This window comes from Rhipicephalus sanguineus, chromosome 11 (assembly GCF_013339695.2).
Source record: "Rhipicephalus sanguineus isolate Rsan-2018 chromosome 11, BIME_Rsan_1.4, whole genome shotgun sequence".
Taxonomy (NCBI): domain Eukaryota; kingdom Metazoa; phylum Arthropoda; class Arachnida; order Ixodida; family Ixodidae; genus Rhipicephalus; species Rhipicephalus sanguineus.
The window spans coordinates 98,229,432-98,243,802 of NC_051186.1; the positions used below are offsets into that span (position 1 = coordinate 98,229,432).

Here is a 14,371-nt window from a genome sequence, read left to right on the forward strand (position 1 = left end):
ATTCCGAGCCACTGGCTTCCAACATCGCTTCCTTCCTCCATCACGCGAACTGGCTCCTGAGCCGGAGCTCGCGCGCATGCAGGGCTGGCAGGTGAGCTCCGGCTGGCTTCGCTTGCCCTAAGGGGACAACGTTTTTAGAGCCAGTTCTAGAAACGTTCGTAACGGGGCTGTCGGCGTTTCGCTTGGTTCAAGACGCGTGCATTGCATAGAGTGCGTAGCGTTCGAACGCTGGCCGTTTCTGTGGCATTGTGATAGCATGAACGAAAGCAGGCGAATATTAAGGGCTCGTTTTTCTCTGCTAGACACAACGTTAATTAGAACTAACAGATAAGAAAGCCAAGGATAGAACATAGGCCTTGTAGCCTTGTGTGGTATAGTATAGAAGGTGATGGAAGATATTGTGGCTTTCTGGAAGATATTGTGACTAGATTGTTTGAGAACCACAATCTGTTGCACACACCGCAACAATGGCCGAAACTGTTATCAAGGAAGTCCCGCTGGAAGCGCGCGTCGGCGCCTTCGGGCAGAGCCCGCCTGATGCGTTTTGCAGCCACTTCACGTGCTCGCACAGCCTCGGGCTCTGCCTGCCGGTACGCGCGCTTTCTCGCCGCTTCACGGTCCTTCACATGTTGAAGATCCGATTCGCGCCGCAGCCGTGCAGCTTCGGCCTCGCGGGCTCGAACGGCGGGGTCTTCGCGCCGCAGCCGTGCAGCTTGTCGAACAGCTTCGGCCTCGCGGCCTCGAACGGCGGGGTCTTCGCGCCGCAGCCGTGCAGCTTGTCGAGCAGTTTCGGCCTCGCGGACTCGAACGGCGGGGTCTTCTCGGCGCAGCCTTGCAGCTTGTCGAGCAGCTTCGGCCTCGCGGGCTCGAACGGCGGGGTCTTCTCGCCGCAGCCGTGCAGCTTGTCGAGCAGCTTCGGTTTCGCGGGCTCGAACGGCGGAATCTGCTTCGCGGCGTCGACGTGCAGCTTCGGCCTCGCGGGCTCTCACCTCAGGATTCTGTCTGCGAGCGCGCGCTGCCACCGCCTTCCATGCCCTCCGTTCCGCAGCCTTGTCTTCCATCTGGCGACGCCGAACTAAAGAGAAAGCGTGCCAAGAGGGAGCCTCATGGCGCGTTACTTCTGAAATGTTGTCTTCCGGTGTCGTTGAAAACACGAGACGTAGTAAAGAAGAAAGAATGCCACACAGGCGAACACGCACGAGAGTCTCACTCATCAACGTCGTCTTTTTCTACTGCATACCAGAACGCGCGCTTCTCACGAGGCAGAGGTGGCTACTACAACTCTACAAACAAACGGAGGATGGACAGACCCACGGCATAAGGAGCTTCGCCCCTAAAAAAATGAAGCGAAACAAAGAAGGCCGCCAGCTTCGTAGTTCCTTCAGGCTTGGCACCACTAATACGAAGCTGGCCTAAATTTTTTATGGTACCGGTATAAATATATACTCAATGCACTCCTAGGCACGACAATAATCTCTTTATTGTTTGAAATTAGAGAGCTGCTGCATCACCTGCTCGTGCAAGGACATGTCATCACAATTCAGTGGCTCCCAAGTCACTGCGACTTATTGGGCAACGAACGTGCAATGCAGCTGCTCGATCTGCAGACCAAGATGGCGAACAAGACTCAATGCCATTCTCAAGAACAGATGCTGCAATAAAAATGCGCGAGATTGCTAGTGAATACACAAAATCGCTGTGGAACACACCAAGTTCACCGCGCACACGGCTGCACCGACTGGTCCCGTCTCGTTGACTTCGGCTTCCATCAGGACTTTCTCGACTCGAGACAAGGCTGGTTTGCCGACTGTGGCTTCCTGTGGCTTTCACGAAATATTTTGCCTTCCGAATCGGCATGGAAGACAGTGCTGCTTCCAACACTGCGGCAGTGAAGGAACGATAGAGCACGTTCTTTGTCGCTGTCCTCACTACAGCGCGCACAGACTGCCGCTAGCTGCTTTGTTGGCCCGACTTGTCGACCGAGTCCTATCGAAACAGTCAGTCCTGGAATGGCGACCCGAACTGTCCTTGCACCGGAAATCAATTAAGGCCTTGTTGGACTTTCTGCTTGGCAGTGGCCGATTGAATAGTCTATAGTACTCTCGCTATGCACCTTCTTTTCGCTTGTTTGTTTTTTCGCCCACGTGCTCTTATCTCCGCTTTCCTTTCCATCTTTCTTCCCATTTCCCCCTCCCTTTAGTGTAGGGTAGCAAACCGGATGCTACACTTCTTATTAACCTCCCTGCCGCTCTGGCATTGTATTATGTATTTTAAGGTTCTCGGCACCAATGTGTTTATTTAAAGCAATAATCCAAAAATATTTAAAATTTATGTCAGCAGTGCTTTAGACCCCTTGAGGCGCCAAGCAAACTTGCATCTGCAGCCTTCAGTGTATATATATATATATATATATATATATATATATATATATATATATATATATATATATATATATATATATATATATATATATATATATACGTATACATATGCGGTGCATGACGGCGGCGGCGACGGGGACGGATAAAAACCAGCCGAGACTGTCCACACAATTGCTACCGCAATAATAACGCAGAGCCAGTGCCGACAATACGTGGCCGTTCTTCGCACACGCTTCAAGTAGTTTTATTACTGCTTACAATTAAGATGCTTCCGGAAAACCATGATCTCATTCGCAAATGTACCGCGTCTGAGCTGCGCGCAGAAATGTGTAGTAATGAGTCGGGTATCCAAGACTGCTTGCGGAAATATCCACCAACCATCGCAATGTTAAACAAGAAAAAGAAATAACGGAGAATATGCCTACGCTTTTAACTCCGGTATCACAGACGTAAGTCCGTGTTTCGTCATTAGTATTTGAACGCACCCGGTCAGCTGCACCTGAGAAATCGCGCGTGCGCGAGTGAGCGAGTGTAACGAATGAAGGAACAAGCAAACAAACGGCAAATTTTGAAACGTAGCTCTCAGGCTTACGTCCTGTTCGTGGCAGCAATTATAAAGCCGAGTGAGATATAAACTTGAGCTTGGGTTCTGCGTTGTAGACCCGCTAAGGGCGCAGCAGCATCGGTGCGGCGGCGATAAGATCGCTGCGAGGAGATATCTTTTTTCGATATATATATGTGTATATATATATATATATATATATATATATATATATATACATATATATATATATATATATACATATATATATACATATATATATATATATATATATATATATATATATATATATATATATATATATATATATATATATATATATATATATATATATATATATATATATATATATATATTGGCCTTTACGCGCCCCCCCCCCCTCCAATGAAGGCCACTGAAGGAGGTATTAGGCCCCTGCAACGGCCACAACCACCACAGTATTTTCCCACCTAGTTTCGCTTCGAAGTTCTTGCACACTGTTTTGTTGATTCGTTGACAATGTCCTCAATATATCCGAAACTTATATTCTTTAGTAGGGTCTCTAACCTACTCTTGTCACTCTGCAAACTCCCTTCATACTCCTCTCCAAATGAAGACACAAGTCTGCAGTACCCGAGCTCTGGTGTCCTCTTTCAGCTGCTCGTATGTCACGAACAAGACTCTCTAATCATTCCGATGTTCATACTAGGTAAACAGTTGGTTGAAGTAGTCGCTATAGTCAACCTTGCCTTGCCAATATGTCAACGAATTCACTGAATGTTCCGTTTTAGAATTTGTACTCAGGCATGCCCCTGTTGTGGTAAAAGAAAAACACGCAGCAGTTGTACGGGTTTCTCGCCATGTACATATACTTGGCCTCCTTCGAAAATGTTTCGAGCCGAAAGGGCAAGTGACTTTCTATTGGGCGCGGTTTCTTCATCTCATCGATCGATTCGGCTCCTTGCCCTTCGAGGAAAGGCATCTCTATCCAGCTGAGCAGCTGGTCTCTTGGAGGTGGGCGTAATGTCACTTGTCCCGTTAATGGGGATGGCAATCGTTAATCATCGTGGCATCCGTTAATGGGGATGTCGACAACACAAACGAAAACGAAATATATTCTCAGTTAAGGCAATACAAATAATACAAACACATGCACACTCGGCTGGTACCAGTTACAATTTCACAATATAATTGAGATGGTGTTTACACAACGGGCGCTAAACAAACAGATCACACGCTACGAATGCAATCGCATGCATTACAACTATTCAACGACAGTTGAAGTCCTGAATAGATAATGGCGTATCCAGTCCGCAATACTTGGACGGTAATCGAATGCTTCTCTTCAAGGAAACACTCACGCCAGCTCCAGCGTTGATCGTCGTAGCTCAACCGTCGTCGTGACTTGTCACGGCTCACACGGTGTCGTCATCGGATTCTTCCAGATCGACGATCGACTGACCGCACACCATCATAATCATGTCTTCTTTGGCTAACGGAGCCACATGTAGCATAGCTTCACCATCACCGGGCCGACTGACTCACTCCTCCACTGACTGTCCCCACTGTCCTCGTCGTTTGCACGCTTTTATGCCTTCTTCCCCGGTTTCTAGAAGCGTCGGGAGGGTTCTTCGGCGTGCAGTACAGCTAAGGCTGGAGAAAGGGCGAGAGCTTTCTCGTATGTTCGAACCGCGGCGGCATGATCGGCGATGCGTCACCCTTTCCTTCTAGATGTTTCCAGGCATTGCTGGGCGTGTGATCGCGTTGTCTGCTTCTGGCTCGAGTTGGTGAGGAGGATGCGGCGCGCCGGCGTCTTTTAATGCTTGTTTTTTCGTCGTTCGCGCTTCTTGGGCGATCGGCTCGCGCCGCCTGTCTCGCAGCCGTTTGAAAGCGGCCTCGCGCGCGCTTTCTTACGTGCTAATTTGTGACAGTGATGTAGACAATATCCTGCATCCATGTTGTTCCACACTTCGGGTAAGTGGCGATGAAGAGGGCGCCCGGTTGTGCCTTGTAACGAAGTGCCGAATGAAGGCATTCCTCACAATAACCGTTGCTGAGGTACATGCCATCGACTTCATGATAGTGAGACTGTTCCAGGCTTTGGTCCATGTTTTAGGGGCTGGATCTGCACATACAAAAGCAAATAACGGAACATTTTTAGTGATATGAGTACGGACCGGCCACTCTTTGCTATCTTCCAAACCAACCTATCAAGCGCCGGTGCGAGTTGTCTGTAAAACGGGATAAAATATAAAAATCCACAGCATATGTGCGGGGTGAATGATGATGAGTGGGGCGAAGCTCCGGAGGAAATCATCGGTAAACCGTGAATACTCCGAGTAATTCGCCCAGTATATGATCAAGTAAACACGTGAGAAACAACGTGTATATAATAAACATCAAACTTTTATTGTACTGTTGGTTTACGTGGTCCCTTCATTACAACGGTCTCCCTAGCGTACGTCGCCGCACTAAATCGAACGATTGACTTCCACCAATGACACGCGCCATGTGTGAATCTTCCGTGAATTCTGCCCAGTACATCATCAAGGACGTCAGATCGGGCGCGTTTATACTAAAGGCTTGATGAGAGTGATGGCGACTTGCAGCTCACTTTAATTTTACATGCACGCTGTGAATTTTTATTGTTTAATCACGCGCATGAGAAATCTCACACAGGCACTACTTTGGAGGTCAAAATCCAGTGCCTATATATACAGGGTGGTCAGTGAACGGTTGTGCAGCGCGAGCAGTCGGTTTTTTCAATCAAGAAACTCGCTAGCAGGCGCTGCCTGCGTCGGCCTCGCGAGGCGAGAAAGGGGGAGGGACTAGAGCAAGCATCTGCAACGCAGCGAGCGCCTCCGCGCCATCTAGGGATCTTTCTGAGAACTAGAGGTGGCTACGACAGCGCTATCTAGTGAACACTCCAAGAACTAGAGGTGGCTACCTACGAGGAGGGACAGACCCAGAGCCAAAGGAGCTCCGCCCCTAAAAATACATAATTAGAATGATATTGGTTAAGCTAAGGGTTGTATAGTAGTGTGGTCATTAAGGTATGTCATAAAGTGAAACTGGAGCAATTTAGCTAACATAAATTAGTATAAACAACAGTTAGTTTATACGCGCTTCGGCAAACTGGTAGAAAAAGAATGGCTGTGTTTCAAGCGAAGAGTTATACCTTAAGCCGAGAGCCTTAGACTTATCACCGAACGATAAAAGTGACCGTCGGTGGCAGCGTGAACACAAATGATGCAGCAAGTCAAGTGATAAGATATTGAGGCTTGATGACGTCATAGTAACATCGCACATCGTAAATATTTGTGACGCCATTGTGACAGTATCATGACATTACTAATACGTAACATATGATGAAGTCAAGGGACGAGGTCGTCACGCAATACCAACGCGTGGTCAAGGTTGTGCCGATCCCGGAGTCAGTGCTGTACCAGGCGAGGTTCAGAAAGGCGAGGTGGAGAGTGCTATACCAGGCAAGTATCAGTACATTAACTGAGACGAAAAAGTGAAAAAGGAGAAAATGGCTCACAGTTAATCACATATTTACTAACAAGTCTTATATGTGAGTGCGTTGTGACGGGTATGCCGTTAAACCAACCACTCGTTGCAGGATTCACATAGTGTGGCGCCCGGTGCAATTTTACGCATCTGCTACGAAGTCCTGCGTCTGTTAAACCTACTCTTCGCTCTACATGACGCCTTTATGCGCTTCTTTTTCCGAAGCAACTTCAAGCACTGGTGTGGCTTTGTGGTGAACACGCGACTGCCACTAAGAATGCCTGGGTTTCATTCTGGCTTGACCACCTGATTTATAATACTTGCATTCATAATGATTTTTTCGCTGACGGACAACGCCACCGACGCAGACACCGGAATTTTCGCGACACGTGCCTTTTAACGATACCATGTTAAAACGTTTTCGTATAGCCGACGTAGCTTGGTGGGGCTAAACATGGAGCACGTTTGATTTTCGCCTTCAAGCATAGAGCCTTCTCAATTGGCCTGAGAATCGCCTTCTCAATTGCTAGCCTAGCTTCGGATCTCGGTTCATGCCTCAGCCGTGCCGTAGGAAACGAACGACTGTGCGTGTAAGATTGGCCGTTTCGAAGTATCCAAGAATGCCTACTGCAAGTGCAGCTGTCAAGTGCCCACTATGCCATGATTATTCCTTTTGCGAATCAGCGAAGGGCCCACTGCGCGTCCGTAAGGGAACACGCGAACCTACGCAGGCGTTCACTTTGTTGATGCTTCTGCTGATGATGCTGATGATGAAATAGGCCTGAGCGCAATGTAATGGGTGAGCCTGTGAGACACCCACTCGTTGCGCAATTCACATGTTTTGACGCCTGGCGCCATTCTACGCTTCTTCCACACAATATTACACACATTAAGCAGACTCTTTCCCCTACATCACATTCGTATAGTGTTTTTTTTTCGAAACATTTTCAAGAAATAGCGTGCCTCTGAGGTAGAACATTTGGCTGCCGCGCAGACAGCCTGGGTTCGATTCTCACTCGAACCCGAAGACTTTTATTATTTATGTTATTTGCACGTTCATATATTGGTTTATGTTATTTGGACGTAGTCACGTACAAGATGATGATTTTTCGTTTACAACCAACGACGCCGACACCGACACTGGAATTACTGCGAAACGAGTTCTTTAACGCTCTTCGGTTAATATATATGACAGCTGTTCTCGACGCTCCTGCGTTACGTTCGTCCTCACACAGGCAAAAAGATCGATCCAGACCCACAATATCGAAGAACAATGTGAACGTAGAAGCATGTAAAACAAAAGCGTTTTGAAGCAGCCGAAGTGCTACGTTTCACTGAATCGCGGTAAGCTAAATGTCAGGGGGGGGGGGACGAAAAGGTGAGAAAGTAAAGCATGCTTCGATGTTTCATGAAGCACCCGCAAGCAGCGAAGGAATGAGATTGATGTCAACAATGCAAGTGCTGGCAAGTGCTGGATATTTATTATTTATTTATGTATTTATTTATTTATTTATTTATTTATTTATTTATTTATTTATGTTTTATTTACAATACTGCCAGTCTCATGTCGACACCATTGCAGGTGGGCGTATCGTTGTATACAAATGCAAATTTGAAACAACGGACAAAAAGCAAATACGGCAATTTTTCAAAGTCGAAATACAAAAACCTATACTACAGCAAACAAATGCGACAAATTGAAATGAACTGAAACTGGAATCTTAAACACTGATATATGAATCAAATATGAAATACAATTTTACAACTAACATATGCAACTGAAAGTATACAAAAAAACAAGAAAATCACGTATGTGTGTATACGCTCACACGTGCAACCGCTTACTTTGTGCACTTTGAGACACATGATTGCAAGTTTGAAGACTATACGTTAGATAATAGAAAGAACATGGGTAAGGCACGGGTATTTTCCTTGAAGCACCACAGGATGGAGGGGCAACGTTGCAGCTCGGACAACCGCCTGTGCGTAGCCGGCACTTGAACAATAGCATCTCACAGCTGAAAGCCTGTATCTCATTTTGCATGAACGATTGTCGCGTCGATGACCCTCCCCCCTACCCCAAAATTACAAAAAACAAATGTGTGCGTACGCCAGCGTCGAACCATCTCGTGCCACTCGACGATTATCAAGAAAACGCACTCGTCAGTCGAGATACGAGGCGCGTGCCGAGAAAACACTGCTTAAAGAGGCACTGCAACGTTTTTACGACTGCCTTATTTAGCGCTGGAATGCGTGCAGCAGTAAATGCCGAGACGAGCGCAAAAAGAATTGTGAAAATTGGTGCACGAAATCTGATGGTATTAGTCTTCAAAGTTCAAAACTAAAAAAGACGGCGACAAGAAACGTTCCCTTTCGCATTTCGCTTTCCCGATGACATCAAAGGCCGTTTCCAATGAGAGCGCACTTCTTATAGAGACATATCGGAAATCTCGTCTCATGGTGGCCTTCAGACAGTGCCTCGCCACGACTCTTTTTGACGGCGTTGCTACCATGGCTACGACGAACCAGCTGCGTCAGCTAGCAGACGCTCTCATGGTTTGTGGTGTAATGCACACACGGAGTCTGGAAGTCTGCATTGCGCGTGAGCAATGTATGCATCGCGCCATGGCACTACTGATCGGGTGCAACCACCAGCCATAACCAGCAGCTCCATCAGCATGTCCGGGGATGGCTAACCCCCGTAGTCTCAAACAAGCCTCGACTCGAAGTTCGTCCTTCACTTCACTGAGCTGAGCACAGCGCCGCTGCTCGACTGAAAATGACGCCGCGCTTCTCAAGAATCGCTGCAGGTTATCGCTGATGTGCAGTAACTTGTTCTGCTTAGACACGGCGCTCCCATAGACTTTCTCAATCAAGGTGAAGCGTTGTATAAAGGAACGTTCTAGAATATGGGTGTCGGTACCGTATATTTGTTTATATAGGCTTCGTCGATACCCTGATTCCGCAGTGCTTGCATGACTGCTGATGTCTCCACCGAATCAAATGCCTTCTCGTAATCTATGAAGGCTATGTATAGGGGTTGGTTGTATTCCGCGCATTTCTCTATCACCTGATTGATAGTATGAATATGGTCTATTGTTGAGAAGCCTGTACGAATCCTGCCTGGTCCCTTGGTTGATTAACTGTAATGTCGTATTAATTCTGTTAGCAATGACTTTTGTGAATAGCTTGTAGACAACGGACAGTAAGCTGATGGGCCTGTAATTTTTCAGGTCCTTGGACGTCCCCTTTCTTATGGATCAAGATGATGTTGGCATTCTTCCAAGATTCTGGTATCCTCCCTGTCGAGAGACACTTCGTATACAGGGTGGCCAGTTTCTCTAACATAATCTCTCCACCGTCTTTCAACAGGTCTGATGTTACCTGATCCTCACCAGCGAACACATCTACAGCGCATCGACAGCCACTATAGTCCTTCATAAAGAAAGCGACAGAATCCCAATAAAGAAGGGCGTACGACAGGGAGACACGATCTCTCCAATGCTATTCACCGCGTGTTTACAGGAGGTTTCAGGGCCCTAGATTGGGAAGAATTAGGGATAAGAGTTAATGGAGAGTATCTCAGTAACCTGCGATTCGCTGATGACATTGCATTGATGAGTAACGCGGGAGACGAATTACAGCTCATGATTACTGAACTGGATACGGAAAGTAGAAGAGTAGGTCTGAAAATTAATATGCCTAAAACTAAAGTAATGGTGGAACAATCTTGGCAGAGAACAGCGCTTTGCGATAGGTGCGAGACGCTGGAAGTTGTAAAGGAGTACGTCTACTTAGGACAGGTAGTAACCGCGGAGCCGAACCATGAGAGTGAAATAACTAGAAGAATAAGGATCGGTAGGGGGCTCATTTGGCATAGCACTATCAAATCATGAATGGTAGTCTACCACTATCTCTCAAGAGGAAGGTATAACAGCTGCATCTTACCGGTATTACCTACGGAGCAGAAACATGGAGACTTACAAGAGGGTTCAACTTAAATGAGCACGACGCAGCGAGCGATTGGAAAGGAAATGATAGGTGTAACCTTAAGACAGGAAGAGAGCAGAGTGGGTCAGGGAACAAACGGGGGTTAAGGATATCATAGTTGAAATTAGAAGAAGAAATGGATATCGGCCGGCCACGTAGCACGTCGGCAGGATAACCGTGGTCATTAAGGGTAACTGACTGGATTCCAAGAGATGGCAAACGCGTGAGGGGGGAGACAAAAAATAGGTGGGTAGATGAGATTAAGAAGTTTGCAGGTATAACGTGGCAGCAGAAAGCACAGGACCGAGTTGATTGGCGGAACATGGGAGAGGCCTTTGCCTGCAGTGGGCGTAGACAGGCTGATGATGACCGTATATTTAAAATGTAGAGCGGCAGCAGAAATATGTATTACGTCACTGGCTGTCAGTACAGGTTCAGAAACTGGGTGCGCGATCTTGCTTCGTTTGAGCCGTACAAGCAGCACTGTCATTGACGACCACTTGTAAACCACACCAGAGAACAGGCGCAATCACAATCCCTCGATAGCTGACTCCCAGCAATGACAGGCTTAAAAATCCTCGGCAAGGGCGGCACAGTTAACATTCACTATAAAACAACGCCGAGCTGTGTCGCAATGAATTTATTCATCAACAAACTACCAAGTCGCCCGACAAAGCTAACTCCATACGGACTTGCGTTTTCTGTACCGATTTCTTATCATTCTATGGCGCTAATCATCACTCGTTACTGCTCGTACGCAACTGAATGAAAATTGCTTTTCTTACCTCTTTCGACCTTTCATGGTTGGTATTTTCAGCATCAAACACATGCAAAGACGCAAACTCGCGTGATTTCTCGCAACGACGTTGCTGGTCGAGTTCATCGCCTTACGTGCCCTGCTCTTCTGACACGCACGTGCCATGATGCGTGAGCTTTGTGATGTTCTAAAGGAATGTGCAGGGTTAGTGCTGGTTATGACAAGAAAGGTGTAACTATCTTCTTCATACCTTACGGAGCACGGCTCAGCGCCACAGCGCAAGGCAGTGAGAGAATAAATGACTCCGAAAGAAACGAAATAGCTAAAATTGAGTGGAGCGCTTGACCAGGAAAGCATTTTTCATTAGCACTTACTGCTGTCCACTTGGTTTCACTGTCAGAAGTTTCCAGCTGGAGACCAGGATGGCTGCAGTCTACGCCACCACTTATACAGCTAGAGATGACAAAGATATAACGAATCTGCTTATATGTAAAGCTAAAAATGTAACTGCTACAGATGGGCTGGTTAAGTTACCATTATCTGCAGAGCTGCACGATTAAATATTCCATAACTTTTAGGGCCTGAATTTACAATATTTAATGAGGGCAGTAGCATTCCTCAAACATTACTCAGTTCGCTTATACTGTAGCGATTGTCGATTCTTTTGCTCAGTTTTCATAATAATTGCAGCTCTGAATACGGGAAGTGATACGAAAATTTTACCAGTTAAAGGCATTGGTATTTGGACAATTTCTAACAGGCAACGTCCAATTTTAATACCGATCTGAGATTCTACCTAATAGAAAGCAATTGGTAGAGTGGCTCAGTGCTATTCCACCGTTGCAAATCAGTGCCGACATTAAGAGTGTGCGCGTGGAAATATGACATGGATATGCTCATCTGGCGACGAGACAGAAAAAGCTCATTTGAACAGGAACTATTTTCAACGAATAGCGCCAAAGCTTAAGAACGACGCAACAAGGAAGTACAATGAGCCCGTTTGCCAATTCACAAACGCCTGACCATTCTGAAATATCGTGAACAGAGAATTCAAGCACCAATGTGCCCACACATTTTGCAAGCCCTCGCTTAGTACATTGATATGCACAATACCCATTCTTCATTCGGAACTGATAGCACGCTTGCAAGTATACACAGCATATAATACTTGCGAACTTGTGCGCGCGCTTTAGTCCTAGAAGGAAAAAAATGCAGTAATTTTCTGCAGACAATTAACTACCCAATTATTCAGGAAATCATCCACAAGAACGTTCAAGAACACACTTTATTACGGCGAAGTCCTGTCGTTGCTCGAACATACTATGTGCATTGCCTTTCAAATGAAGAACGAATTACAACGAACTAAATTAAGGATAAGGATAGAATGCATGATTCAATCGCATTTCATTAAAGGACCCCTAAAGAGTCTTTGAAAATACAAAAAAAAGAAAGAAACGAACGCGTTATTCCTCTCGGCATTTCTCGCCTTTTTAGCGCATTTCGTGACGACAGAACGGTGATTCAGTGACGTCCCTAGGGTACATACTCCTGATTGGTTCATAGGGAGGAAATATCAGTCGTAAATTGTCTCTTACTCTGCTTTACCATGCAGTAGCCCACCCGTTCTTCTTGCCTCACAGCCTGCAGGACTGATTTCACGTCGTTTTTGAGTCTTTTAAACTTTTCAAGCGGAGATAACACCGTGTAGCCGAAAGGCGCGAAATCCTGATAGGCTCAAAGCTTAGTGCTTACGTTTCAGACGTGATTTATGAATAAATACGTGGCGAGGAAGACCTATCGCGAGTAGGAAGGGTAGTGAATGCGAGAAAGAAACCATTCCCACATCTTTGAAATCGGAGTGGTTTAGGGACTTTTTAACGGTACGAATTTCTAGAAATTCTCTACAGTCAAGGAAAAACTTCTAGTGCGGAATATCTACGTCCTCCCACAAGTGCATTACATTAGATCCTCGCGTCTTTTCCTCAATCTATTTTGTAGCCGCTTGACCTGGTCTTCCGAAAAGTGGTTTCGCCAATCACCTACGACGCCCTTGCGAACGAAATCTCCGGACATTGGCTTTTCACAGGCTTCGGCTCCGACGGCTTCCTTCAGCAGAGCGATCCACTTTGGCACGTTCCTGCCGATCGCAGCCTGTAGTACATCGAATGAGGTTTGCATGGACTCATTCACACATTCTCTCATACTTTTCAAGCTAATGTTTCGTCAGCACGTTCTCTAACCGACCGTTGTCATCCGGAGCTTCTGTCCGTACTCATCCCCGATGAAGTCGGCAATTTTGAAGACCCACGCTCGCACATCCTTCTTCAGCTGCTCGTAGGTAACAAACAGGACGTTCGGATCATCTCGATGTTCATACCACGATAGCAAATGGTCGAAGTAGTCACCGAAGTCGACCTTGCCCTCAGGAACATCTCGAAGAACTTATCGAAGGTGCCGTCTTGAAAGTTGTATTCGGGCATGTCTCTCGTGTGGTAGAAGTAGGAGACGCAGCAGTCGTACGGGTTTCTCGCTACGTAAATATACTTGGCGTCTTTCGAATAAGGCTGGAACCGAAAGGACATGTGGGTCTTGATTGGACCGGGTTTCTCATGTCGTCGACTGATTCGGCTCCCTGTGCTTCGAGGAAAGGCATTCCATCCAGCTGAGCAGCTGGTTTTTTCGGGGGAGGTAATTGTTTATGATATTATAGACCATGTGTTGCATCCATGTTGTGCACATTTGGGTAGCTGACGATGAATAGGTCACCCGGCTGCGCCTTGTAGCGGAGAGCTGAGCGCACGCACTCCACGGGAAAGCTCTGCTGATGTAGAAACCGTCGACTTCCTGGTACTGCTGATAGAATCGCACCTTCCATTCCATTCTTGAGGAACTTGACCTGCCCATCAAAGTAAAGTAATGAAAAGATAAGTTAATTTTCTGTACGCCACAAACATGTGGTTCTTGGCTATTGAGCAAAAGCTACCTGATGGAACTCCGTTAACAACGAACTGGATGCTGGCACCACGAAAAAAAGTTATGCTTCGCATTCAATGGTGCTCTTGCACTATCGTTGCGCTTAGAAACGTTTAAACGACGAGTGCGTCTGCAAGATTATTTTAGGCGGAGGACGGACTGCTACGCGAGTTAGTAAGTCATGTTTAAGTGGTGGAGCGCGAAAAAGATGGTAAC

The 14,371-nt window shown here is 46.5% G+C and overlaps 1 protein-coding gene and 1 pseudogene across 1 annotated transcript in view; both read right to left on the reverse strand.

The window, feature by feature from the left end:
• The window catches only part of LOC119374550 (sulfotransferase ssu-1), a 459,957-nt gene that overhangs the window by 432,184 nt on the left and 13,402 nt on the right, over nt 1-14,371 (reverse strand). The window lies entirely within an intron of this gene.
• LOC119373305 (sulfotransferase ssu-1-like) lies at nt 12,832-14,073 on the reverse strand (annotated as a pseudogene).